The sequence below is a fragment of the Phalacrocorax carbo genome, chromosome 9 (assembly GCF_963921805.1).
Source record: "Phalacrocorax carbo chromosome 9, bPhaCar2.1, whole genome shotgun sequence".
Classification (NCBI taxonomy): Eukaryota; Metazoa; Chordata; class Aves; order Suliformes; family Phalacrocoracidae; genus Phalacrocorax; species Phalacrocorax carbo.
Window position 1 is genome coordinate 25801603 of NC_087521.1, and position 25787 is coordinate 25827389.

General features: G+C 37.3%; 1 long non-coding RNA gene across 5 annotated transcripts in view; it reads right to left on the reverse strand.

Moving 5' to 3' along the window:
- Positions 1-471: 471 nt before the first annotated feature.
- The window catches only part of LOC135315036 (uncharacterized), a 142592-nt gene continuing 117276 nt past the window's right edge, over positions 472-25787 (reverse strand). For 2 of the 5 annotated variants that reach the window (XR_010374478.1, XR_010374479.1), the window contains exon 8: positions 472-2990. This is a non-coding gene — a long non-coding RNA (uncharacterized LOC135315036). The remainder of the gene's footprint in view (positions 2991-25787) is intronic. The other 3 variants (XR_010374480.1, XR_010374481.1, XR_010374482.1) reach the window with 3 other exon arrangements.

A 25787-nucleotide genomic window follows, 5' to 3' on the forward strand; every position in this document is an offset into this window, starting at 1 on the left:
CCTGCAGCCCAGACTCAGGAACACATCTGGATCACCACTCCACTTCTTCATTTCTCCAAAGGAGCTGGGAGGGAACCAGCTCTTAATCATTCATCTCTGAAATGCTGCCTCCAGAATTTTTGCCCTCACTTGCTGTAGCACCATTGGTTGATTGCCCTCCTTCGTTCTTCCCTGCCTCCCTCCCCATGATCCCTTTCTATCATTCCTGTCCCACATCTTTGCCCACAGCACCTCCCAAACCAGACTAATGAAAGCTTTGTTTTCACTATACAAGCCCAGTGTATAACCAAACACATTTAAAAAATAACAACTGTGGAACTGACAGGACATGTGTCTACCATCACCCCATATCCAAACACTGAGGTTTGAGCTTGGCTCAGGCATCTCTGAAAATGCCAAATGTGGATTTCCACAAACACAGAGAAATGGATCCATAGCTGCTGTAAACAGAATAAAGGTGCATTGTTTGAAGTTGCCTGGCAAACACACACAGTAAATCATAGATGCCCTGAGAATAAAGTTGCAGACTTCAGCGTGACACTCAGGCACATGTTTAACATTAAGCAAGTGAGAGTCCCACCTTCAAACAGGACACTCAGAGATTTAAAGTAGCAGCCCAAGTACTTGAAGGACAGAAGTATCAGTCTTGTAGGACCTTTTTGTACTGAAAACTAATCCACATTTAGACATTAGAGATCTCTGTAATAACTCAAATCAGGCACTTCTAGACAAACGACTTTTTTGTTTTAATTGTTTTTGAGGGTAACATTAAAAACACATTAAGCTTCCCTGAATTGGAATCCAACTGATTTGCTTAGGTCTACCAGTGCAAGTGAAAACAGAACAAAACCTAAGTGATCATCCAGTCTAGGTTACAGGAAAAAAACAGATGTAAAAGTCAGGATTTCTCACAGGCAGTTTTGAAATGGAGGGTCAGCTTTATACAGCAAGCACTCAGCCCTGCTCCGGGGAGCCTGGCCACACAAAATAAATACCAAGTGACAACAAAACACACTGACAGCCCCCCAGAAAGCCTTTCTCAGATGTCTACACAGCACAGTGATGTAGCACCCAGTGTAGGCATTAGCAGAAGCATAGAAGTCACATTCCCACCTGCAGAGGTGACTGGCATATGCTGAGCTCTGGCTTGGTGCGTCTGCATTGCTCCTGGCAAGTGAGTTGGTGAGTTTGCAGCTAGCCAGATCATATCTTCATCAGAGCAGAAGACTGAAGTGTAGACATGTCAGAATGAGAAAAGGCAATACGAAAGAAATTAATGGTGGTGCTGGTGGTGGTAGGAAAATGAATAGAGAAATAAGCAAGCAAATGAACAGAGAATAGGAGAAGTTTAAAACATCAGCTTTCTCTGATTTCTTAATTAGCACAATTCTCTCTGGGTTTGGGGTGTCACTGCTGGTTTTTTGTTTGGGTTTTTTTGCTTTGGTTTTTTTTTTTTAATGTTGTTGCATCTAATTTTGTTTCCAGAACTATCTTCTATATGGTAATAAAACACTTCTGCATAGTTCATTCCTGAAAATGCTAACTTGATTTTTACCGAAGGAAAGGGACAGCAAGAAGCACAACTCCTATTTCACAATAAGTAAAACTCTCCCACTGGGTCTCTGTTCACGATAATATACTATGGGAAAAAAGGGACTACAAACATATTACTAGCAGTATAATAAATAGCATGTGCAAAATGTACAGTATAGTAAATACACTACAGGGACTACTCACAGTCTCTTCCACTCCATAACCATCATGAACTGTCTTCTGTGGTTTGGCACATCAAATATTTGCTATGTACTTTACCGTTTTAAAAGCACTGCAAATCTTTGGCTGGACACCAAACAAATGCTGTACATTACTTTGTCAATTGTTGCCTTGTATATTCAACATCTGACCTTACCTCCCCCTACAGTTCAATGTGTAGAAACACCAATAAAATACATTATGTTTATTTCCAGTGGCTTTTATTATTAAATGGGTCTGTCACACTGACAAACCAAATGATTTCTCTTTAAGGGGAAGTCTCAGTGGAAATCTACACCATTAGGAGACAAGGACTTTGGAATTATCTTTGAGAATCACTTCTGTCAAAGAACTGTTTTGCAAATTTTGTGAGCACATACAGCTCCATTATCTGAAGAATAATATAGTACCTTCTGTACTGCTATGGAGGGGCAGATGTACAAGTGATCCTCATGCATTCCTTAAATACATCATTGAGGAAAACCACACTATATACTAATTAGTAAATGTGAGGCTAATACGTATACATACCCCAGGTAGCACCATCTGCACAGTTAAGGGGTGAGAGAAATTGTAGGCAGGCAAGATGGGGACACTTGTCCTTGCCAGATGCTTAGCTGGACCAGAAGGTCTCAGAAGCTGAATTCCAGAGCAGTTCCCAATACAAAACCTGGATCAGTCCATCTCCTAGCAGGCTGGACAACCTGTAACGGCTTTTTCACTCATGCCTGCCTCAGAAACGTCAAAGGAATCAGTATCATTAATAAGTACAGAATACTTTATCTTACCCAAGAATGAGTAGAGCAATAATGAAACAAATGAAAGGAAAACAGATGAATGGAAATACAGATGCAAAAGAATGATATCCTGCTTGTACATGGACTTAGACACGAGACTGCTAACAAGGTTGCAAAGCTGAAGAGTGATTGCCAGCTTACTGAGTACAATCTGGACACCAGGAGCAATCCACCATAAGTAGGAACCAGATACTGAAACTACGTCACATGGCCCTGGCTTTGATAAATAACAGGTGATTAGAAAATGTACTGGAGGATGATCCTGGTTCCATCCGCATATCCAATTTTTTATCAGCACATCTGGCATTTTCTTACCAGCTCTAAAAGACTTCCTCTGCTGGCCTGGCCTGGATTCAAGCTGGAATCTGCAATAATACGACTCCTTAATGGTCCAAGAAAATCCCAAACTTTTCAGTCCATACTTCTTTTTAACTAAATTTTCTGTAAATAATAAGAATGAATTCACAGAAAATTAAGGGGGTGGCAAAAAGAGATATGTCTGAAATTAAAAAAAATACAGTGCAGGTATTATTCTGAAAAATAATATCAGGAAAACAAAACACACACAGCATACATAAGGATGATATAAGAACAGCTATTATTGCTATTATATGCCAGTCATAATGTCCCTAAAAAACCTCGTCAGTTCTCATGTATTTGAGTTCCTATGGAAACTGCTTTTATTAAGTACTGGTTTTTTAAAAATGGTTGTTTAGCATATTCCGGTTCCTCCCAGGTCACTGGGGTTTTTTCTGAGATACACTAACATCCAGTAATAACAGCTCCTGTAATTCAGCACAAACATTTAGGATTTTGCACTCTCTCATGAAAGAGGGCACATCTAAACATTACATTAGCAAAGCCTTTACCTCATCATCCTGAAATGGTATCAGTGAAGAATGCATGCTCTGGGACATCTAGCTGTCTCTAGCTGTACTCAATTCCAATCTTTCATGAGAAAGTGTATCCATAGCTAGGGCAATTCTGGAGCATTTAAATTATCCCTATTCTATGTGACATAACCTCTTTCCTAATGGTCGGTTGAAATGTAGTCTCCCCTTCCCTTCCCCTCACACTGTATTTAGATTTGCAAAGCCAACTGTATATTTGTTGAAATAACTCCTTCTAGAAATACAGCCAACTCTATTTACAGATTGATACAGATGCACCAAAGACTGAGCCCAACTCTTGGTTTCAGTTATTTAACTCAAGAAAAGTAGCAACTCTATCACTCTTTTCTTAGCAGTTTGATTACCAATGGACTCTTGCCAATGCTAAACTGATCCAGTCTGAGGATGGATGTTAAGTCCAGACATTTATTTCAGGAGGCTGTTTTCTTCTGTGCCAGCAGCTAACTTTCATCTCCAAAAAAATATGCGAATATCAGAGTTCAGTGTTGCAAGGATAAGTTATAAATTCAGAACCAAATATTACCTGAAACTGTAATGTGTGACTGAAAGTGAAAAAAAACAAGGTCAAATCATAGCTTTTGAGAAGTAGAACTTGAAAGTCACCTCAAACCATGCTAGCACTGAACTCTAAGGGTGGTCTATGTCTAATGAACATTGTCTGCTATTTCACCTACAATTAAATATGTCTTGAGCATGTTACAGTGACTTCCACATTATTTTGAAAATGACTTCTCATTTCAGTGCCTCAATATGTCAATAAGTATTCAGTATTACTGTCAGCAGGAAGGTAGCCCTCAAAGACTTACTAGCTTCTCTACAGTCCTTCTGCACGCAATTTTCCAGAAAGACTTTTGGCTCCCCAAAACTCTACAGTCATAGTTAAGAAGCAACAAATATAACCAACAACATGAGAGTGCAAAAAGGAAGACAAAATCAAAAAAACTTTGAAGAACACTAGTTTTTGAGGTCCAAAAAGACATCATACTGTATAACACTGGCCACAGAGCTTCATCCAGGTACTTTTGCACTGAGCCATATCATTTCTGTTTGAATAAAATATATCTTTCATAAAGGCATTTAGTCTTATTTAGAAATGTCAAGAGAGAGGGAATTCACTTCTCTCCTGGGTAGTTTGTTCCAGTGGATTACGCCAACAACATTTCCAGAGCCTACAGAATGAAGAGATGTTTTCTGCACTTATATAATTCCAACCCTCTTCTGTGCAGACATAAATTCATTAAAGTCAACAGACCTCAGTCATCACTGATTTAAGCCAAAAACATTAAGTTCCATTGACTGACTTGACTTTGAATATCACAGAACATTTTTTTCAAGCCAAGAACCCCCAAGATGTTTATGTGTTTGACAGGGAGGAGGAAGATGTGTACCAATTTCTCACACTGCACTGACTCTGTTAGATAAAGATGGAAGAGGTTTGGGTGTGCAGAGAGCATAAATGTGGATCTTCAAAAAATAACCCAAAAAGACACGGCCATACCCCACTGGCAAACAAACTCATGATGAGTCAGGTACAGCTTGGAAAGAAAGTCAAACATTTGTTATAGAACTGAATGATCTAGATGTGGAGGTTTCATGGACCAGAGAACACAGCGGGTTGTTCTCAGTGCAAGATCATCCCTTTACTTTGCAAATCTTTTCCCTTCAACCCACTTATCTAGGTGAACTGATTTTGCATTGTCTTTCTTCATCATTTTCTTACTACCACTGTCTTCATTCATTACAATGTAAATATGGATGTCACAGCCTCTTCGGATGTTTGCAATAAAGCTGTTGCAGTAAATGGATGTATGGGGTGGGGTCATCATAATCACAGTTAGCAGTAAGCATTAAGCAACAACTCAGAGCACTTCCTGCCACAAAAACTGCTACAGCAGCAGTCAACTTCTGCTGTCTCTCATAGCTGGCCTTCTGAAAACAAATGGAAAATGCACTGCTTATCTGTAGAGCAGCCCAGAGTAACAGCCCTTCCCATCAAACAAAAGCTTCAGTTCAGCTGAGAAGGGGAAGAGTTAAAGATTGTATGGTATTTGCAGGATTTAAGAATGGAAGCACAGGGAAGAAAAGGTTCACAAGCAAGAACAGGTGGATTGAAGAAGAGGACTGTGAAGGAAATGAATTTAAAACTTATATAACAGGTAATATTATCTTCATCTAAGTTAGTCAGATCACACTGTGAAGTACCCTATTGTAGGCTACAACGTTTTTCCTATTAAATTATATACAACAGGGCAACAGCTCTTTGGGATCTTTCTGGAGCATGGTAAAAAACTGCTAGAAGGTGTACTATGTCTGAGTTCATGGAGAAAGTTAATAGGCAGACCAATATTGCAAGCACAGGCTCCACCTTGTCTACCATGGAAGTGGTATTATTAGCATTTTTTCTGGCACCTCATAAAACTCTCTGCTGGTAATAGGCTTAGGGAGACCAACTTTTAACACCTTAGCTGCCATTCTACTGAGTACTTCTCACTGAAAATTCACAGAATCTCTTGCACAAGCTAAATTACACTTTCCCATTCTTCTCAAGGACAAACCTTTAAAACTTTCTTATTAGGACTGGCCCTTGTCTACACTCTCGTATTAAGAGGAATAAGAGGAATATCCTGATGTTGAGTGTAAAATCAGTACTTGGAACTCTAGAAATTTCCTTGTCATTTTGCCTTTAGACACAAGATGGCAGCAAGAAATTCATTTCAAGCATTTGCTCCCATTAACTCAGCATTACCTGGCAGTAAATGTTAAGTATGTGGGCTTGGTTCTTGCGACCATTTGATGGTAGTGACCACAAACACTCCTGCCCTCACACTGCTCTCCTATCAACCATGAACCTGAACTCTGCTGTTAGCTCTAGTCCAAGTATCGACCAAGTACCTGTTGCATTGGGTACGCAGCCACACAAAAAATACTTCTATGGCAAATGCAGAGTTCTAAGGTGTGCTAAGCACAGCCCTTCTAGTGGCCATAAGTCAGCAGAAAATTAATTCATTAAATCTTAGTTTATTATGTTGCCTTATCTTCCTACTTATTTTGGTTTTTCTAGCACCTTTATTCTTCCCTAATGTGATATTTTTCCTTTCTCATAGTTTTAGCCTTTATGATCTGCAGTCTTTAGTATCCCTGAAAATTTATTTCTTTCTTCATTTACCCCACCTATGATGTTCTAGTATTCATCTGGTCCAAAGTACCAACTTCAGAGTTCTTCAAGGAAGACTTTGCAAGTTCCTAAATGTTCTTTGTCAGAGAACCTTTATCTAATTTTATCCTATCGATAAATGAACAGTGGGAAATTTCAGTTCTTTAGTCTACATCTCCAAAGTTCATTAGTATTTGTGGAAAATTCACAATTTTTGCTGCTATGAGAAACTGCTCCACGGATTCCTAAGAGCAAAACAGTGCTCTGAAATTAAAGGCTATGAACGAAGCTTGCCACCTACAGCCTACAACAGACTCAGATACTCTATGGATCAAAGCAGAACACATACAATACACACAGGGCATAGTGCCTTGTATGAATTCAAAGGACAAAGCAAGCTAAAGAGGACCAGAGCATTCCCTCAGAGCTGGTATGCTTCTGGAGCAACACTCCTCATGTTGCAAGTAAGCTGGAGCTGCGATGACATCACAGAATCATAGAATCACAGAACAGTTTGGGTTGGAAGGGATACGATTCTATGATTCTATGATCTAGTTCCAGCCACCCTGCCAAGGGCAGGGACACCTTCCACTAGACCATGTTGCTCAAAGCTCCATTCAACCTGGCCCTGAGCACTTACAGGGATGGGGCATACACAGCTTCCCTGGGAAACCTATTCCACTGCCTCACCACCCTCATCACTCCACCTAATGCTGAAGTAACACAACTAAAATGCACTGAGTAAAAAAATCTAAGAAACTGTAATAAAGGTACCCATACTTACATCTATTTTTACCCATCCACCTCCTATATGGAATAAACTTCCTGATAGAAAACACACAGATTTTAATTATACAGCCCTTAAAGTGATATATGTCTGTCTACTTATTGCATATTTCCATTGTCTTTTTTTAAAGAATTTTCCTCAGATTGTTAGCAATTCATTTTTTAAAGTGTCTTTTTAAAACAAAACTGTTCAGGTCAGTCCAAGAATGCACATTTAATGCTTTAACATCTCAGAACAAATATATTCTGCTTCATAGTAGCCAGACATTGCACTTGACATTACAAGGACACACAACTATTATAACATCTTGTTTGGGACACATGCAATATACAAGTATACAGAAAATTTGGCTCTCTGTCTAAAGCTTGTTACTGTTTTTTTCCCTCAGAAATACATACCAGTCTTCCAAAAAAAACATCTCACAAGATTAATGAATATTCTCTTTGTTAAAAACTTTCATATTCTCTGTTCAAGAGGAACAATTTCCAGCTAGTAATTAATCTGCACTATGGTTCAAGGACAGAATTATTTACTTTCAATCTTGGAATGCCGGAGATTGAAAACACATTTTCATTAGGATACTAACAATAATGAAAGGGGTGGTGAGGTTTGAAAAACTCAGGTGAAATTCTTAAAATAGCCACCAAAAAAAATGTGTTTGGCTATTTTCCCTTATTAAAATTGAAGTTTTCATTGGGCTTTAGTATGTCTGTCTCACCCTAAATAAACCTGCAATGACCCCAAAGATTACCCCCCTTTTTTTTTTATTGTTGGAATCAGTTCCCATTAATACTAAGAAAAGGTGCAGCAACACATTATGTGTTTAGATGGAAATCTATTCTTTTCCTCAGGAATATTATTTCTAGCATAACATTTTAGAGATCCTGCACGTACTGTTTTCTATTCACTAAGTTCTGAAGAGCTTCTCATTTGACGTGTATCTGAATAGCTGAAGACTGAATTGCACTTTTAACTTTTCCTGATAGCAATTTCTATTTTAAGAACATTTGTTTTTATCTGGTATATACAATGTTCACTTCAGAAAGCAAATACCATGATAAAAAAAAAACCCTCTCAGCCAATTGCAGCAAACCAATTGCCGGGGACAAAAATTCATGCCTCTATTGTCTTTCTGGCAGGACCGGAAGATGTTGTCATGACCTTAAACCTTCACACCTTCTTCTGGTAAACTGCAGGCAAAAGATGGAAGCACAGATCTCATTTTTATATGTCATCATGGTGTTGTCTGAAAAGTAGATTCTCCCGCTGTGCAATGAGTCAATAATCACACACTCAGGAGAGACATTCCTTATTTATTTCAGGGTTGCACAAACCTGGGTGCTCAGTGGTTTTCCACAAATCAAGCACACCGAAGCCAGCTTCTTCGTTATATTTATACAATAAATTCATACATATTCTGCCTATCTAATACATATTCATTCTAATCTACACAGGTTGCATAATGGCATTAAGTCACTTCTCTTGGCTCCATTTCAGATCCTTCCGTGCATTTTCCTCTCATCAGGGATCCTTGGTAGTCTCTGGTGGTCTTCATGGATGAAGTACCATAACCCTTTTTATCCATATGTGGTCCTGTGTCACCTAAGGACAATTCAAGGCTATTTTCTCTCGCCAAATCTCCTTTAGTTTCTTTCAAAAGGAACGTTTGTCCTTGATTAAATGGATAACACCGATGGCCAAGATATCCTGCCTTTAAGCTTAGATTGAACATTAAAACATCAAACACTACATAAGCAATGCTTGATCAAAAAGGAGTTTAGATTCATGCTAATCAAACATAGACAATACCTCTTCTTTCCAAGGTGGGTTATTCCCCTACAATAGGAGACAAATCCTAGCAGTTCCAATAAAATACTGTCCAATTCTGGGGACACCAAGATTTTTAATTAACCTCCATAAGCTGCAGACCATGCAAAGAGAAGCACAGACCTGCTACAGGGATGCCTCACCCAGGATAACTCTCAGACAGACAGTTTTCCACTGATGCAGCACAAAGCAGTGGGACTGAGGGGAAGAACCAAGGCCAAGAGGTTCAGCCAGTATTGCATCTACTTGGAGAGCAGAAAGCTGCGTCAGACCTTTCCACATTCCCAATCAGTTCTGCACTTGGTACAAAGCTTTCCTCCACTGAAGTGAGTAGATTTGAATTGGAACAGGATGAAACTATAAGTTACATAATTTATAAGCTCAGTCAAATAATATAAACTTGATAGTTTCTTCCCCTTCACACATATTTTTAAACAAATTCACCTTGAATATGCTCAAATCTTGTGTATATGTTCTTTCCATGAACACTCAAGCAATCATATGGTACAAATATTATATGTAAGTGAGCTTTTGAACTGATGCAGAAGTATTCATAGGAACCATATTTTAAAATTACATGATGAACAACAGTGCCAGGCACTAAAAAGTTTATCCAATTTGGTAGCAGAAACTGTGTTTACTGTGTACCATAAGTTTACCAGTTAGAGTTAAACTCCAGTTTCACATTTATCTGAGTCAATATTCCCAGGGAAATTATCAATATCAATCAATTTTAGAGTCAGTTTCTGATTATAAAAATTTGTTAAATATGAATAATGAATAATTCAAAGTAACTGCTTTGTTCTTATAACACACTGAAGTAAAATGAGACTCTACATTTACCAAATAAATTATTCATTGCAAAATTACTCATTCTGTTCTGCCAATACATATCACACAAACAGACTCAATTACTAGAATTATGACTTGAGAAGCAACCTTGTCTGATCTTAGCTTTCAGTTTCAGCAAAATCACTTAGTCAAACATAGGACCTCAACATAGAGGCTATCATTAGGGTAATGTCACATATCAAAGAAAATAAATGTAGTCTGAAGAAACCACTTAACCTAACAATACATCTTAAAATAAAAACAATTAAGGCAGCTTAAAAAAACAAGTGATATGACACCATTGAAATAATAGGCTGTTCTGGACAGAAAAGGGTATTATAAATTTTTTAAGAAGGAGATATTTATTACAGAGTATAAATATTATAGGCATAATATTTTTGAAAACTTATATGCAAAGTTGCAAGTAGAAGTCTCTAATTTTGATTGCAGTCTGAGACTGAGTTACTTTAAAAACGATGACACAAAGGATCTTGTAATATTAACTCTTTTAATTCCTTGGTCCTATTCAAGTACATCTAGTGAATCAGATTAATCAGTACAGATGAATCTGCAACAGAGCTGATATAACATTACTTTTCTGGAAAAAAAGCTATTTCAACCAACTCAATAAATAGTGATTATGGAAACAAGCATTATTTTTCAAACCATACCACATTATTAAAAATTTATAGTATTTTAAACAGGAGTGAGCCCTTACTTATATGGTGCCTGATATAACTCACAAATATGATTCATTTAATTTTGCCTAAACCTTATTTTATTCGAGGGATATAAAGACTGTTCAAAATCCAATAAAGTCTGAGTTGCAGGCACAAAAGTAAAACACAAAGACCAAATAGGTATTAGTTTCAGAAAATGCAAGTATTTCCTACCAGGAGATTTAACAATGAGATAATAACTGAAGAAACTATTATGGTCATGGAATGATTCACAAACATTTCATGTTTTCCTTCAATCTCCAATTCTTAAGAGTCCTGTCATTACTAAAGAGTAGGAAACTTCATTTAAAATAACTAAATCTCTAGTTTTCACAACTGTGAAACAAGCTTCACAACATGAAGAGAATGGATTTTAAAGAATTAGAAACCAGAATGCAAGTAAAACTAAATAATAATACATTTTTATGAGAAATACCCTCATATTTATATTGAGACTAACTTGATTCATGACTTCTAATGTCTGCTACACAGCTTGCTTTCAACTGACTAAGCAAATTTCATTTCATACAATATCATACCATTAATATAATATAGTGTTTCTTGAAAGCCAGTGTTTAACAAAACTAGAACACATACTGGACAGTGGCTTTATTTTCACTATAGTATGAAGGTCTTTCTCATCAAATCTTATTTGAGGAAGACATGATATAGAACAAAATGACCCAACAGAGAGCACTGTCTAATGTCCAAGTACATTTGCACTGAGTTATTAATGCAACCACTGTGGAAGTATTTTTCGATGCATCAGAAGTTTCATTAAAATTAGGAGCCAAAAAAAATGCTATCCATTACAGCATCTGTGCATGAATGTAATTATATTAACAGCCCTATCTGTTATTCAAATCCTTAAACAGTAATGCCTTACTTTACAAAAGTACCACAATAATTACTAGATGTATCTAAAAACTGGAAAATACTCTAGCACTATTGAAGTCAATGGCTGTTTATGAAACCAGCTTAAATGGAACCAGGAAAAGTAAGATCTATAAAATTTAAAAATAGATAGACTGCTTGGTATTAAACATATTTTAATATCACACCTTTCTTGTGGAACTTTACTAAAATCTGAAACTGCTGTTGCTAGGGAAGAAATACAGTATCAGCACCATGTTATCTGAGGTGACTAAATTAAATAAATAAGTAGATAGACAAATAAATAAATCAATAAATAAATCCTGAAATATTTTAAGCCAGTTTATATCAAGGAAAATCAAAGGGTATTCTAATAAATATGTAAGTCTAAACATTTCAATCTACAGAGGCCATTTTAAAAACAAGGGGTTCAAGTGCTAGGCTTGAAGGAACAGAAAGTCAGCCACGAAAAACATCAGATGAAGGAAATGCAATTAAAAAAAATATTGTAAACCAGCCAAAATGATATAGTCCTAATTGAATGAGTACAGGAAAGATACTGTGACAGACAGGCACATACTATTAGAAGCAACACACTGCATTTTGTACAAAGTGTTCCCTTGGCTTGTCAGTGTGTAAAGAACAAACACCAACCATGAGCCTTATTCACCAGATAAGGAATTGTGTTATAGTTGAACTGGATTAACTGCTAACTGGAGAATTTGATAGAGGGAGCTGAAGATGCTTGGAAAGTGGATGAGTAAAATAACAAGAACAATTTTTAAATATTTTAGAGTAGCTGTACTCAAGAAAAAAATATTAAACGAGGATAAAGGTAGGGAAATAAACATAAAAATTACTAATATTCTCTCAAAAACAATTTATTCACCAAGAAAACTAGTGGAATATTATCTAGATAATATTGCTATAAGATAGGTATACAACTGTGTGGAAAAAAATGTCTGCCATTGGCTCATTTTCAAACCAGAAGAATATGCTTGAGAAGGTGTCAGCACAGCTGAAGTGATTAATAACTTGGTGGAACAGGAAATAGTCCTAAAACCTGGGCAAAGCACAGAAATGGAAGAGACTGCAAGCAATTTGAAAAAGAAGATTCAAAGTAGTTGTGATAAATTAACGGGGGGAGGGGAGGAATGAAATCATTTAGATGAAATTTTATAAAGTCCAAAGTTCTGCATTAGAAGAGAAAATCAAATATACAGTATCAGCAAGGGAAAGCTGGAAAGGAAAAGACCGGGTAAGTTGGATCATGGACTGAGTAAGTTGGATCACAGACTGAATATGAGTCAACTGCAGATGAAGGTTTCAAAACAGAATAATATAATTCTGTGTTTATTAAAAAGAAAGCACTACATAAAACATGGAAGGAAATTATCCCACTCTACTAATGACTGGTAAAGCCCCTGCTACATCTATTTTTGCTTCTTGATTTTAAGAAAGATCTGGTAAACTGGAAAGAGTCCTGAGGAGGACAAAAAACAAGGGGAAATTTATAAAATGTGACCTATAAGGAAAAAACAGACTGATAGGTCTGAAGACTGAAGACAGAATGATAAACATCAGCCAATGTTGACTTTAAAAATTTTGAAGTCATCACTTATCCTGTTTCCATCAAAGGGTGGCAAGAAGTAATCAGCTTCATGTGTGACAGAAAACTTAGATTAGATGTTAGGAAAAGCCTTTCTAGCTGTTAGAATAAAGCTGACATAGGGAAACAGGCCCCCTTAAGGTGGGTGCAAGAAGGCTGGTAGGGGAAGTAACCACAGCATTACTGTGTTATGAAGCAAAAGTTTTCAGCTGAAAATTAAATAAGAGAAATGAATGCAATGGCGATAGGCAGAGGGAGACACTGGCTCTCCAGCAAATAACCTCTTTCACTCACAGTCTCAGTCTGCCGCATCAAATACTCATGGCCAGTTCCCTAGCTGGTTAAAATCAGTACAGCTGCAATGACTTAAAGTTTTTCTTGGTCTGTATCATCAGGTGGCATCAGACCTTGTCCTTTGTCTATGAAATGAAAAGTGGGAAATGCTTTTAACAAGAGAGCTGTGGACAACTTCAGATGATAGCCTTGCACCACTGGCTGATTCCCTTCCATCTTAACGCAGTAAGCTTCACAAGAGGCTGTGTTTCTACATCAGGGAGGTACCCTACTAGGGTTTAAACAGTCTTTTACTCTCTGCTACAACTATGATTACATCTAGCAATCTTCCTCCTGTCCTTCCATTACACAGACTGTCCAGGTTTATGGTCAGTCTGTAGCAAGCAAATGCATGAGACAGGAAGATAACAGCAGGAGCAAAAGACACGCCAAAACTCACCAATAAGGCATAAAGGATATTAACTATGTAACCCTGCAGCTGTCTGAGAAATATTTATTTGTCTCCATCTTGGTGTTCTGGCCAAGCAGATCTGTTTGGATTTGTAAATAGTCTGGTTAAAATAAGCTGTTTTTCTTAATAGCTGATTTTAAAGTTTCCTCTTGTGGAGAAATTTTCTTGTTGTTTTGCAGATAAAAATGAAATACATTTTGAAAAGACTGTCTACATCCATGGGGGCAGAATAATATTTTGACAGAGGAAATGCCAATGTTTCTCTGCTTCGTTCTCAGCCAAAGTCACTCACCAAGGTATGGGAGGTGGTGGTGGTGGGGAAGGTCAGGCCTTTTGATTTACATGCATTTTGGCTCAGTTTCTTCCTGGCTTGAGGTTATTTGGGAACTGTTGATTTCAATGAACACACATAGTATCTATGATTCGCTTTGGGTAATCAGTTTGCTTAGTGCTCTTACAAATGTGGAAAACCTTTTTTTTTGAGAGATAATGGTTGACAATCTGACCAGTGCTCATCTCTTTCTAATCTCCTGCTCTGGGCTATAGTCACTGCTGAAGTGTGTTATAACAAGCACACTGCAGTGCAGGATGCTCTTTGGGTGACAGCAGCTGACTGCTCCAGTCCAGGATCAACTCGGAAGTAAAGGCATTATCCAGTCTACACACGGCAAGTAATATCATCATGAGATGACTCACCATCTACACAAGAGCTATTGATTTTCATGTTGCTGCTCCGCTCTTAGACTATAGAGTATGGTATTGGTCAGCTGCTCCTCAGACTCAAACCTAGAGTGCCCGAGGGTAGCACCTGGCTAGTTCTCCTTCTGACACATAACAGGCTCTGAGTGCCCAACTCCTGGACTATGAAAGCCTTACTCAAAAACTCAGCTGCTGGCGTGCAGTCCCACCCTGCCCCAATACAAAACCTCTGCCTGTCCCCATTTGACCTAGTACATTAGAGAGGATGAGAGGGTTTTTGTCAGATGTCTCACCAGATGCTGCCAGATGTTGTCAGATGCCTTGCCAGAGTTTACCCTGCAAGCTGTTGTGCTGTCGCAGCTCCTTCTCTAACCTGTTCCTGACGTGGTGCAGTTACATCCCACCCTTCTCTTGGAGCAGCTTCTCCCAGTTCCAGCCAAAGCAGAAGCTTTGAGTAACAGACAGTAAAACCTCGGGCATCAAAGTGCAACAGAGGCACAACAGCAACAGGCAAAACAGACTGACAATTTCTTAAAGCATTCCACCTAAGAGCAGGAAATGACTATAAAAAAGCACTGAAGCACTGCATCAGCAAAAGTTTCAGAGATAAAATAAACACTGTAAACATAATACAGCCTTTCATAGTAGGAGAAAGACTGAGGGAGGAGGAACAGTACAGCCTTTGCTGTTTTGACTGGCATCACTGCTTGTCTCCCTCTGACAGGTTGCCAGGTTAAGGTTTTGTTTTGAATCAGTCATTTCCCTTTGAACAGTGGCAACTGTTACCATTGTTACCCTGTTACACTGAATATAAAACAAAATTTCCACCAGCAGCTTTCCTGCCATATGTTTATTCTAGGAGGCAGCAGGCATCTAGGATATGGCAGGCATCACAGTGAGGAAACATTTGCAGGACCTGTCTCAACAAAATAATTACCTCGATCACAGTAATATTATACAGAAGACACTGAATTCACAACTGTTGCCCATGAGATCTAACCTAAGAAAAAATGTCAGGATTTTTTTTCATTTTCATTGTTAAGTAATTATTTCAAGAATCATCTTTCTAAAGCATAAAGCATACACTTGAAGTATTAGTGCTGAAACACTGTTGAGCGTGTTTTAACTGCAAAATTATTCAACAGATTTTCTTGAAACGCTTTCTGCTTTGTCTCTACAATAAATCTAGCCACATCCTGGTGAAAGCAGTTTTGCACAGAAAAGTGATATGAGGGGCTTAAAACAGGATTTCATAAGGGTTTCATACTAGCACAGCTTTAATTATGAGGACACTTTTTAATGTCTCCAAAACTATCATGATTTCCTAATTACTTATGGGAAACACTTTCTAGTGAGGTGATATGACTCCTATTTACTTACAATGTAGTTTTTTCTTCCTAATCCTTTAGATATGAACTAGATATACTGAGATCAATGAAATTTCTCTTGATAAGAATACCTTTACAGTTAAATCAAATTATTACTACAGTGCTTGGTAGTTCAATAAAGTAGTTCAACAAATAATGAGTGCTCCCTCTCTGCCTAAATTCCTAGAATGAACGGCGAAGTACCGGTGAGCTCTCACTCCTAAACAAATTTAGTTAAATATTTGGTAAGATAGCTAGAAATTACTAGAAGTGGTTGAGAATACACTACCCATATGGTCTCCTGGACTTAAAAAAACTGAAGTCTGATGTAATGTTGCAGGCATCAGATGATAGTTTATTAATAACAGCTTGTATTTTTGAAAGAACCTAGAAGAATTAGACTCCCAAATCCAACTGCCCTTTAAAGGGAAATTCTTGCTAAATCCCATAGGTTCTTTCAAAATCCCAGATATCATTAAAAAGTAGGAGAGGGGAAAGATACATAATTTTGACCTTAAAAGGAATCTACTGTCAATGATGCCAGCTGCTTGATATTGAATGAATGAGGGTTTGTTGGGTTTTTTTATGAATGAGAATGCATGGTCTTCTCCAATCATATAATTTAGCTAACATTCACGTTCACCTTCTTGTAGGTAAAATAAACTTCTCATATCAAAATACTGTAGTTTGTTTATTTATTATTCTGCAGATAGTTAAATAATCACCTTTGACTTGTTTAGCTGTATTTAATTTTTTTAACATTAACAGGAACGGTTTATATGTGTGAGATTTATGTCATGATAACACAATATTTACAGGATTAAGTGACCATAATGTGAAGAAAGCAGAGCTTTTAGAAGGTAAGACAAACAAGGCAAGGATGGGGGAGTTGAGCCTTTCACGAAATATAGATGTAGGGTATCATTACAAAAATAAATATAGAAGAAAAAACCTAAAAGTATAATCAGCCAAAATTCATTGTTACAGCAATGGATCTGCTCCAGTAGTGTTCACCTGTCCTTGTTTTAACAAGCAGTTGGTCATTTCTCAGTGCCAAGTGATTTCTCTGGGCATGAAAGTTGTTGCCTTCAGCGTTTCAGCTGGAGGGAACTAGCAAACTAGCTATTAAGAAAAATTGCTAGGAAAACAGATTAAAAAATAAATCAAAAGATTGTATCAAAAGGGGCCAGTCTCCACTTTTCATGGAAAACAATACAAGGCAGGAACTCTTTTTCCCCCATTTATTTCCCCTCCCCTCTACCTATTTGTTTTCAAGCTCCCAGAGTACTATACAAAAAGCACCACAGAAAAAAAATAAGAGGAGGTAAGAGAGGAAGATATGCACAGAAAAACACACAAGTGAAAACCACACAAATTATATTCAAGGTTTTTGAGTTGTTTTCTCATACTGACTAGGGCTAAAAACTAACAAGCTTTTCATTACACCATATTATGTCTAATCAATGTGTGTTATGTCTGTAGATTCTGAACAACTGATGTGGTGAAACAAGTTATTGAAAAATATGTATAAAGACATTTGGACTAAAGTATTGATATCTTTTCACCTAATAATATTAGGTTAAATACAATCTGACAGCTTCCTTATTAAAACTATGAACTGAGGTAGGACATCAAGAACTCTTCAAATGTAAAATAAACAGTATGTAAAGAGGACACACTTCACTCTCCCATCTTTTGGCCGAAACAAGGAAGCTGTATAAAGTTAGCTACATGTCCCAATAACCAAGGGAAAGAACTGGAAAATAACCCTGCCAATTGAAACTGCAGGAGTTCTTTTGGCCAATGTAGTGTCAACACTGTCATTTTGGCCAACAAAGTGGACTATTGGAACAACACAAAAAACATGCAGGGTTGTCAAAAGTGCCCATGAATAGATCGGGCCAAGTTTTCTGAAGGCAGAAACCCTTTTCTAGCAGAAAAAAGAATCAGCATGCATTATACACCTGTATTTGCCAAAATGCCACATCTGAGGGCTAGTAGATGGGGAGAAAAACAAAAACAAACCAGTAGAAAATGTCCAGTCACCACTTTTTTCACAGAAAGAAGAGGAATTTTATGTTCTCCAGCATTCTGGAGGTAAAAACTTCCAAATATACAAGAACTAAAATCTGTACAAATGTCATCCATGATACAAGAGCTCAGCTTGGATCTGCACTGGCAATTTGCACATAAGGAAATCTAATCTCTGTGATCAGTGGTAATAGTTGCAAATGTGAGCACAAGGTTTTGTACGAACAAACCACTCTTTAAAGACAGAGGGTCAAAAGTGATCATAAAGTGCCAGAATCTTCTATTGCAGAATTCTTCTAAAAGTTGATGACCCACTGCTAACATTGGGAGAGAAGTAACATCTATTGAAGCCAGCAACCCTTCTTGCAACTGCTTAACTGGAGGGCTGCCATCCAAATATTCCAGATAGTTGGGACAGTAGAAGTCTCTGGAGACTTGCCTGGATTTAGGGGGTGAAACTAAACTTCACTTTAATCTTTTATTTCAAATTTATTCCTACTTTGGTGACCCCCTATACCTTCCCAAGCCCCTTAGATGAAATGTAAAATTGTTGACTAAGACAGAATACATCTGGCAGACTTCATGGAATGTACTGATAGTGTTTAATGACATCTGCTCCACAGAGAAGCATTACCTAGCTCTGTTCAGAATGAGCCAGCTGTTCAGTCAGCTGGAATAGGCCGTCATCTCTGTCTGAAGAAATCAGAAATAAGACAAATACATATTGCCCTCAGATGAATCAAAAATGGCCTTTCCTGGCAAAAATCCAGGCATCCAAAGAAAATGGATTGCCAGCTGAAGATTTTATGTCTCTCTATAAGTATTTCTGCAGGGACATTTCTTTGGATCAGGGTGATGGGAAGGAGATTTGTCAGCATATACTCTACATCCACAAGCAGCTTTCTGAGAAGTGGCAGCCAAAATGGCTTTGTGGCTACATGAGATTTACATTGAATAACTCATCTGCCAAATCAAGATTCTTGACTTTGTACACTCTCTACAGGAGTTGTTTCTTAAACTGGAGGGAATCAGTTGTTTACACCCTTTTATGGTAAATTATAATATTTCTACAAATAATTTAACCTCTTGCCACAGGGGAAAAAAAAAACGTTGTTATGATTCAGGCCTGACAAATACTCTAAATAAAATAATATAGTAAAATAAATATACAAGGAACAATTTGGAGAAAATGGCCACTTAAAATGGCCTCTACATGAATACCTGAAGGACTGATTTTGTAAGATTCAGACTGGCATAACCATTCAGAAGAGCTTTAAACTAAGAGGCCCAAGAAAGAAGACTTGACAAGAGTCATGTTCAACTCTCCAAACCTGATTTTACTATACAAGCAAAAGAAAAGCAGTTTAAAGGGTTCAGTAAAAAGAAAATTTAAAAAATCAGCAGAAGCAGTAAAGGGAAAAGTATAAGCAGAGAATATAGGAGTAGTCATGGAGATAGTTCAGTTACTGAAAAGATTATACACTACCAAGCTGAAGTGGGTAAGGTAACAGAAAGGCAATTTAGCTGTTTGGAAACCAATGAAAGGTGGCAAGGTTACAAACCAGAGGAAGTGGAACCAGTAGAGCAAGACATGAAATCAGATAGTAGAGCCATAACAAGACACGGTGGAGTATCAGTCACGATTGGAATGTGGATATTGAAATACATGATACTCTTCTAAAAGCTAGAAATAAAACCAGGAGTAAAATACTGCCACAGTTTAATAAATACCACTTCTGCAAGTAAAAATTTGCAATAACATGGATAAAACTGAAGCTTTTAAGGTCAAAATCAATTTGAATAAAGGGCTGTAAAATGAACTAGGGTCAGAGGTTTGCCATTGCCTCAAATGGGTCAAGTTTGAACCTGGATGAGGATCTCATCTCATTAATATTTCATTGGAGAGAAAATGGCTATCAGAAATTGTATCAATTGTGTGGACACAAAATTCCCACATGTGGATTGGAAAAAACATGCTACCAAATATGGTAGGACCCGTTTATTCCTGAATGTGATAGCCAACATATTTCTTTACCAAGTGTACTGTGACTAATAAGTACCATTACAAAAAAGGCTCTGGTCAGCTGGAAATGACAGATCAAGCAAAAGACCTGGGCATAGAACTTAATCACAAGATTACTATGAGTCACCAGTACAATGATAAAGTGCAGTAAGATACTGGCCTGCAGCAAAAGCAAAATGTTTCCAATAGAAATAGGGATGTATAAATATCATTATACAAGGTAACAATAAACTGCAGATAGTGCTTTCTGTTATGTTGTGTGCAAAGATGAACTCAGACCAGAACAGGTAGAAAGAAGGACTAGTCATCCTTGTAGGAAACTGAGGGTCTAATCTGGGAGGAGAGACAAAAGTGGGAGTACAAAGAAATGTGGTTGGTCTCTATGAATTGTGCTAGCATGAGGTAAGAGCTGGAGGACTAAATAGAGGATCATGTTGGGATGGGAATAAAGTGGCCTGAATTAATTTACGAAAGAAAAAAGAACAACTTTCCTTACGATCAGCTACATAAAGTCTTGGAAGAGTGTCCTGAGTAAAGTGCAGGAGCAAAAGATAATTCATTGGCTAATGACAATGGATAATGAAGTTAGGAATAGGATTATATGGTGCAGTTCATCCTCAGTGCAAAATACTGAAGATAATGAACCAGTAAAACTACTTCCCTTCTTCAGCGTCCAAATATAATCATTAAACATATGTGAGATCTAGCTTTTCATCAATAGATACAAAACTACTTACACAGGACAATTAACATAAGTGAAATTTAGTAGATATTTAATGCTTAGTTCTCTACACGCTGTACAAAGCTTTACTGATTTATATCAGTTGAAGACATTGTTCAAGATGTTGGGGTTTTTTATATTTTTGTGCCTTATTTAATGAGATTCACAAGACCTACACTGCAGAAAATGTGGGAATATGAACCAAATCTGTGTAGCATCAAACAGTATCAAATAGCACAGGCTTTTTATGGTGCAAATTACATTTTTTCAGTCCTTTCTTTCCTCTTTCCATCCTCTGTTCAAAACATGAACATTAACTAAAACAAAAGGGTCACATTTAGAAAGCAGAGATGAAAATAAGTGTTTGCTTTAACTTTAGGCTATGTGTAAAAGGTAATAGAGAACTACATAATATGTGCTTCTTTCTCTTCTGTCTCAAAGCCAAGTCCAATACTGTATGCAACTCTGTGTGTGGGTGAAGTTTTATATCTTATTGTCACAAAACGTTGCAAAGTTTAAAAATGCTAAAGACTTTTTTGTTTTATCTACAGTGGACCTGTGGAATGTACTGCTGCTAGTTGTCAATGAGTCAGTGGGCTTTTAAAATGAATGAATCATTTTATGACCACTAATAATTTCTGTAGCTATGCAAGATAGAACAATTACTTCACCATCAAAATTGCATTTTTCAGAAAATAAGTTAACTGTTTGTGAGTATGGGGTCAGAAAGTAATTTTTTCTCAATTTCAGCTATTCATTTTGGCAGATGGGCTTGGGGATATTTCAGCTTTCCCTGACTGTAGGGATAGTAGCTGTTGCTGTACCAGGACAAGAGATGAGTTATGGATTGAGGCTCCAGTGTAATATAATTCTCTTCCCTTCCACTTGGAATATGAGTCTTCCTTTGTACTCCATATATGAGGACTAAAATCAGCAAAGAAAACTATGTAAAACTGACATAACCATAAGAAAACTGAGGCTCGAGTTCAAAGGAAATACGAAAAATATTATTTAAAATTCAAGTAACTATTTGCATAATATTTTCATCAGCAAAATACAAAATTATATAAGAAAATGAAATTTCACAGCTAGTGTCAGAATCTCAATGCTTGCCTCTATGCCTTTCTGACCTCAGTTAAAATCAAAATTGTCATCTTCATATAAACTTCCTCTCCAGCCTAGACAAAAAATAGCTTGACCATTCTAGGTAATGAGGGGAGTTACAAAGCTGTGTAATTGATTTGGAAAGAGTTAATATGGAACTTGCACCTTACATGTGTATTTCTGCATTTATACTAAGTAGGCACATGTGAGATACACAGTTGGATAGGAATGAAGGAGGAAGGAAAAAAGATTCATAAATTGATTAGACTTGCCAATTCCAGGCATCTATACTTTAAGGACCACTCATGAGGCTTTATCTGTAAACCACATCTTTCAAACCACATACAGAGCTGCAACTGTCATACTTAACTTCAGACTGCACTTCGAGTTACACAAAATCACAAAGAAAACAACTGGATGGTGCATACAACTTTCCCTGAAAAATCAAGCTTTGGGCGTTCAGGATGCTTTTAATGTACTCATGGAAAAGTGTAAGAAGTTTAGAAGATAAGTCACAGGAAATGTACTCAACAGCATTCTTCCCCATTTCGCCAGAACATGAATACATCAGTCTCCCACTGCCAAGGACAGTTTTGGTCTATCTGCCTGTTGGGTTCATCAGGAAACATTTTGTACTGTTTTCATCTGGCAAAGCATCTAAGACAATGTGGAGGACTATATAAAATCAGATCCACCAAAACCAAAATACATAACGTATCTGACTAGACACTAAGCTTACTTTCATGATTACAGCAAGTCTGCTGTGATACAAGTCCTAATATTTTGAGACATGTGCTTGTATTGTAACAAGTGATTTAAAACATTTCAAACTGGAATCAGGGGTAGATTACTTGCAGTACAGCTGTCCATCTGGAAATTTCAGATTTTGTTTATCTATTTTCACGGGAATTTTGACACATCAAATACTTGGGGTTGCAGAAAATGACAATGTGCATTTTGACTACACACTGTCTAGATAAACACTTGTCAAATGAGGAATACTGAGATTAAAAAAAAAGCTTTTATGTGTGTCACTCCATAAGTTATAGTCTTTCTGGCTACTGGACCAGATTTTAAATACTGCTCCAATACTGTTCAATAAGAAAGGCAGCACTCAGAAGATTGCCAATCCTATAGCATAAAGAGTTGCATTTTGAATGGCGTTGTAAGTGTATAACAATAATAATCTTTCTAGTCTACCCAAAAATAGAAAGAGCACCACACTGGGGTTGAGAGCTGACATGGCTCACTGTGAAATGATTCAAGTGAAGTGTCTGAAAAGAGATATATTTTGGTTGGATACTGGAAAATTTAGTGGAATTCAACTTGTCCTAGCTGGAGGTGTGAGCTAAGAAGAAAGCCTTTTGGCATCTATAGATAGTGGGTTTGGCTTAGGAGTCAGGGTTCAAGTTGAGAAAAGAGTGAGTTCTCATGAAATATCCACCCAAACAATTGGAAATCCCTTGTGACCGGTTGTTCCCACAATCTTAGATTCATACAAGACATACTAAAGGACCAAAGAGGAATTTAAAAGCAACCAAAAGCCAGAACAGCAGGAGAAGGTTTGGAGCCCAACCTGCCTGAACTTGGAAAGACTTCACACACTCTTCAGCTTGAGCCCATCTGGAGTTTTAAGTGTGTTTGTCAATTTTAATTAGACCTTTACAAATAAAAATAAAAATTCATTTTGCCACTAACTCTTGAAGTGTTATCTTAACAGCTGGGTAAAACATTTGCACTGAAATTCAGACCCATTCAAATGGGCTCTGGATTCCAGGCTACACAGGTTTATGAACACCAGCCCATTCAAATGAAATCTGTGATGCAGTTGTCCGTAAACAAAACAAGCTCCAAAATCTCTCTCCTCAGGCAACCTCTCTTACTCAATACATGCTTCAGATTCCTCTTCTTCTGCCTTCTCTAATTCTTTCAAGCACTTCACGCTTCCCAAAGTCAACTAATGTAAATGGAGACCTGAAATGTAGTGGAGACAAAGAACAAGATAACACAGTGCTGGTCTGATTCCCTTCCAAGCCCTGAAAACCAAGCCTAAAGGTCCATTTACCCTGTGGAAAATACAGATCTTCAAGATTAAAACAACTCTAACCAGCAGCCTATACCAACCATGGATAAGTAAGGAAGGGCACTCACATGTATTTATCCATATTTATTTTTCAGGTGCATAAGATGTATGCATCACATTTCTCTGAAAACTTTGCAGAACATATCACATCACAATAAGCAACCATCAGAAAATGACCATGACAGTTAAAGGAATCACCTGTAAACCAACCTAAAAAAAACAGGCAGTAGATTATTAGCTGGAAAATGTAGCTGGGGTGATAGCAGAGAGGGACATAAAAGCCTTGAAAATATTTAAATGTTTTGTCTGAGTATTTTTTTAACAAAATGGTTTGGCTTTTCTTTTCAAAAGAATTGTTTTCTTTTAAAATGTATCTGAATTTAATAACTCAATGTTAAAGAGAGGATTAAAAAAACCCAATTATAAGACATTAAGTATTTTGGTTCTTAAAATGTTTAATTTAAGCAGAAACAATATTTTATTTGCATTACATTTGGATTTTTCATTACAGTGGGATAAACAAAAATTTTTCACTTTGAGCCAATCTGAAATATTTTTTAGATTTTTTAGTTCAGCAAGTAAAGAGAAAAATTAATTATTCATACAGACCTAATGGCAAAGTTTTCTCTGGAAAGAAGAGACTGGAACTTTCTACCAAGTACAAATAAAGTCTTATTTGTTTATTTAAATTCACATGAAAATTCAGCAAGTGACTAAGTTCAAGTAGATACATAGAAAAAAAGAACTGAGACTAACTTTTGACTTTCTATGTTTTAGGAAGTGTGATTCTCCCTTTATGTGACATTCACACATACATTGCAGCTCCCATATATCACATACCATATTGCACACACATATTGGGTTCCATATCCGTCCTATAACCTGAGCATTACCTTACAACCCCACCTGAACTCTACCTGGTCCTATCAGGATCAGGTCACACAGGAATGGAAGTGTTAATAAAGTTATGAATTTGATGTTAAGTTTTACTACTGAAAGACCTGCCAGAAATTATGCTGCGCATTCTACACCATACAAATGTCTGTCAAAAAGGCTAGAAGTAGCCACTAGAACAGACACTTCTGTGCATTAAACTTCATCTTCAAGCACACTGTGCAACCTGGCTTAGTGATAAATGCATATCGGCTACTATGCAATGAGGCTGAAATACTAAGGCTATAGATCACAAAAATGAAGAAGACATTTGTTTTCTACTTCAAGATATTCAACAGCTGTGTTTATTCAGAGATTTTTTTTTTAATAGATAGGAAGTAAGACATACTGTCTTTTATACAACTGGAGGAGTAAGAATGCTTTTATATTCATTTTCTGAAAGCATTAGTTTCTGTCTTAGCCACTGTCAAGAGGGTGCTTAGAACAACTGCTGAAAGACCTTATCTGTGACAGTAACTGACAAACCCAGATTTCTGGGTTAAACCTACAGAAAACTTTCTAAGTACTTTGGCACCCAAATAGCACAGCATTTGAAATGCCACCTGCAGCACAGGAGTCCAGCATTTCTGAACTTTTTCACAGGCCAGTGTTATCTTACTGCAGATGAAGTGCTGCCCCTCCAAGATGCTCTGGTTGTTCTGCACAGCTCTGGCAAGTCCAGCTGGCCATGGATGCATCCTAGCAAATCCTCTGAGGATTTCCCCTATGCAGATATATCAGCAAGTCACATAGCTCCTTTTGTGACTAATGCTCCATCTGACATGATGGCTAAGGGATGCCATTCCTCATGTTCTGCAAGA